Consider the following 4,893-nt stretch of genomic DNA (forward strand, 5'->3'; position numbering starts at 1 on the left):
AAAAAGATGTAATGAAACGCATTGAATTGCCTTTTATTGAAATGATAACAAATGAAATCCTACTGCCTAAAAGAAACCTAACGTTACTCTAAAAGAAATCTTAAAATAATAAAAAAAAAAACTTTCAACCAGCCTTATCTCCATTCTTCAAAATTATCCCCCTATGCAATCAAGTGAAGAATCTTTATTGACATCTTGCCCCTCAATTCATTGTGACTCTCCGAACCCTTTCTGACCAATGTGTTTTTGATTTTTACTCAGAACATTAACATTTTGATTTGGTAATGAATTGCCACTAACATTAGGTGTTGTTGTTTTTCCTTAATCAGAACTTACCATTCCATCCTTGATTAATCGTTGCACCTTATGCTTTAAAGCAGTATAATTTTTAGTAAAATGGTCAGTAATTCTATAGTGGTAATCGCAGTGGGCTGTAGGATCATACCACTTAGGATATGGTGGTTTAAGTGACTCCACATGGCTAGGGGCAATCAAATGGCTATTATAGAGTTTTCGATATAACTCCGTATAAGTCATGGGGATTGGATCAAATACAAGTTTTTTTTTAGTAATCCATTGCTCTCGTGAACCACTTGCTGGGTTAGTAGGGTGAATTTGGGCTCTTGCAGGAGTTTGAATGTTAAGGCTATATGTAAGATCTTGAGGGCTAAAAATTAATCGGTATGTGGATGAATAAGGTGGTTGTAGAGCTAGCTGGTATGGGTAGGATAAGGCATTATTCACAGCAAGATAGTATGAAAAGTAACCTTAGGGTGGATAAGGTTGATAACCCTTAAATTGTTACCTATCAAAGCTCACAGCTTGAGCTTCAGTTTCTTTCTTTTCTGATGCCTTCTTGGTTTCTCCTCCTTTCAACTTGCCATTCTTGATGGCACTTTCAATAATTTCTCCAGAGATCACCATATCGGTGAAATTTTTTGTTGCATTCCCTATCATCTATTCATAATAGAGAGATTTCAAATTGCTGACAAATAGCACTGTAGTTTCTTTCTCAATCAGAGGAGGCTGTACTTGAGAAGTAATATCCCTCTACATCGGGCATACTCCATAAAACATGGGCTGTCATCTTTCAACAATACATGGTAATATGAGTTTTTGGGCACTTTGTGCCATCATATTTTTCAAATTTTGGTACTTTAAACTTAGGAAGAATGACCACATCAGGGACTAAGCAAAGCCCAGTAGCATCAACTGGACCATAAAAACCAATTCCTTCCACAGCCGTAACCTTTGTTGTAGCATACTAATTTTGGAATTTTCCTAAGCTTTCACTTTTATCTTTTCCTTGTCTTTTCCTTTCAGTTCATCCAGATTAGGGATTTGAATTGGTTCAACTGTCTTTTCAGTAAAGATAGGATTCACATAGCTATGGTAATGCCCTGGATTAGAGGTTGATGGTATTTCAAGATATGTAAGATATGTGAAGTGTTGTGGTGAAACCTCTTGTGTAGACTGGACTTAAATGGACCAAAACCAGGTGGATATAGAGGGTCAGTCATTTCTTGCGATATAGAACCTTAATGACTTGTGTTCTCTTCTATTCTTTTCCCTTTATTTAATTTGTTGAGAGCATCCAAAATTTTACTTAACTCATTCTCATTCTTTTCTTGAGCTTTTTCTAATTTTTCAAATCAATGAGAATTTTTTTATTCCATTTGTTTGGCTCTGGCTCTTGTATTATATCGGTGGATGGGGTTTCTGTTGGATGGAGCTATCCTTGAACCTTTAGCATCACAATTACAATTAGAAACTATGTATGATGCAAATGTCTGCATGAAATGTATTAATGTTTGCCACATCATCAATATTGATAAAAGAAATCTCTATTTGAAACTTTATTAAATAAAATTTCAAAATTACATCCTAATAAAGTCAAAGCAATATTCTAAAATCCTAAACATCATTCTTTATTTCTAATGCCTCCTTATAAACTTTCCAGCTTGTTAGTAATGATTTTGTACCTCATCTAGAAAATCAAGTAAATATCGTCCATACACTCCTACTAGTTGCACCATAGCCTTCAAACTTTACACTTTTTCTTTCATTTCTGATGCTTTGATTGCAACAATGCATATCTGATCAAACAAATACCTTAGATGCCTTTGTTTTTTTTTACATGTCTTTCCATAACTCACTTTGTTGAGCTTATTTTTTGCATTCATCAAACAAAGCTTCTACTTGTGCTGTGAGTTGATCCACTATCTCTTGTAGCATTTAGCTATGTCTATGTGCCATAGCAGTAGCCTTTTGTTCTTTTTCCACCCTCGTTTTTAACAATTCATTTTCTTTTAAAAATCGAGCAAGCTCGGGTGTGATTGATGAATGTGTCATATCTAAATCATTAAATAAGACTCTCCATTGATCTTTTTGCTTTGTAAGGCTCTGTATTTTTAGTTCTTGAAGTCGTGAACACTCTTCCATCTCTATCTTTAATCGTTTGTTTTCTTGTTCTAACTCATCTTTCTTAGACTGAAGTTTTCTCTTAACTGTTTCCATTTTAAGCAAAAGATATTGATAAATGGGTCCTGAGAAATGCCCTAACTGTTCACTGAAAATCACAATGTCTTTTTCCCTTCTCACATATCATATACTATATTATGGAGTGACGTTATAAGTAAACCTCCCTTGGTTAACCCTGGTGGTTTGCTTCCATGCTTTCTTGATCTTTTCAACCATTCCATATGCCCTTTTATCAGTGAATGAGAACTCCTCTTAGTTAAGTCCATAGGTTTCTGGAATAAATTGCTCACACCCAGATTATCTTCTTACTAAAGCTGAAGCATAAGTAACAGCACCCTATAGGCCTAATAAAAACACCCATGGTTGATTTTCACAACTGTATAACATCGTATCATGACACATCCAGGGTGCTCTCCAAACTATCCCTTGACTATTAAGGGCTCAAAAATAGAAAATTCATTCCTCTTTTGACTTTGTTTGAAGCCATGTGCTATAACAGAATGCTTTGATGGGGATACTGGAACGAAGGTATGGCTTGTGAAATTGACTTTTTTTATATTTCATGTGACTCTTGATCCATACATAAAGCAACTGTAAACATCCATTAAATCGACCTTTACTGTTTCTGTGATAAAAGTTTAGAGATCAAATAGTTTCTGCCAAAATGGTTGGTGCTGCATTGACCTGATATGCTAACTGATCAACAAAATCCACCACTGCAACATCAACATATCCGATGACTTTCGAAAAGATCACCAATCCATATAAAGCTATAGCCATAGCTACTAATCCGTGATCATCATCTATGTGCCCCTGGATGAAATCTCGTAAAAAATTTCATGGAATAGCCTTACTTTCACCTTTTATCTTGACACATGAATCGACTTGAAGCAAACTAAGTCCAAGCATTTGCACTAGTTTTTTACGATAGCCCACCTTGTTGGCCCAGTAAATCTTATCTGGGTTTGCTAGATCGAAACGAAATAAGACCATATACTCTTTAATTATGGGCACCATGTCTGCTTCATTGAAAATAAAACATCTATATGAAGGATCCCAAAATTGAATGATGCCCTAATCAAATTATTATCCACTTGCATCTGTAGTAGTGAAGCTATGTCTCTATATCTATTTTCAAATTTCTCCTATCTTATTCTATCCATGCATCCCCATATACTGCTTAAGTCGAATAGATCATTTTACTGTAGCTCTAGATGAACTCTTTCGAATAATGATGAAATAAAATCCTTAGACAAGCAATCTCTTTATTTTCTTTGACCCTCTTCTGACTTAATCTTCAATTAATGAGCAAATTCATAGTGGCCTGATGTGGACTTTGGTTGCATTTGGCTTTCCATGGATGTAAGTGTGAGATCTGATTTATCAATAACTGATATGCAGTAAATATTTTCTATATGAAAATGATGCAAACAATAGTGTTAAATATGATCATGATATGATAATGCTAGAACATGAGAATAGAGATGATGCACAGAATGAAATGCTAGAATATGACAAACAAATTACATATAGATGCACAAAATCAAGCAGACAAAATGGTTAGATAACAAATTGTTCCTTCTTGTGTCCTAATTTTGGGTTGTATCTATTGATGGATAGGAAGGGCTTAAATTGGTTTCTTAAAGGTGAACTATATGCAGGGTTAGAAAATTTTGAACACTAAAAGGTTTCCAAATTATTTCTTACATCATTGTCCATCACAGACTAGTAAGGTAGTCCAATCCTCACCCATCACAGGTTACCTATAGAAAGGATTCAATTTGAGTGGGAGTATTTCGCTAGCCATTACGAAGATTATCATCTCACGAGAGCGTAGGTACTTTACTTCCTCTTAAGAGGGACTAAGCCTAGGTATAAAGCTCATGTAATGCAAATGCATGTGATAGTGTGTGTGAAGGAACACAAAATTATCAATCCCATAAATCAAATGAGAAACCAAAAAGGAAAAATGTTAGTAAACAAATAACTTAAAGCCATTAGTTCAAAGGATAGGATAAATTCAAAAATTATGGCTTGACTCTCTAATGTCCCCAGCGGAGTCGCCAAGCTATCATAACATCTAGATCCGGGGATCTATCGCAAGACATTGACTTGAAGGAGTCACCACCAATTTTTTTTATCTAGGTGCGATTGGCCACCTAAAAAATCTATCCTTTTAAGGAACTCTTAAGCTTGACTAAAGGTCCCTAAAAGAATAAGTTCGGGTCTATTAACCAGAACAGGGTTCGGGAGTTCGGTTACATATGGAGAAGGTTATAGCACCCCCACATGTCCATCCAAAGGATGGTACTATATTATTTCAAATTTATCCTAAGGTTTAGAATCTAATGGCTTCAAATTTTATGTTAAATATTGGAAACAATTTTTAAAATTCTCCATCAATCTGGTAGT

Source organism: Durio zibethinus, chromosome 6, assembly GCF_047325235.1.
Source record: "Durio zibethinus cultivar Kanyao isolate XHJ-2024 chromosome 6, ASM4732523v1, whole genome shotgun sequence".
Classification (NCBI taxonomy): Eukaryota; Viridiplantae; Streptophyta; class Magnoliopsida; order Malvales; family Malvaceae; genus Durio; species Durio zibethinus.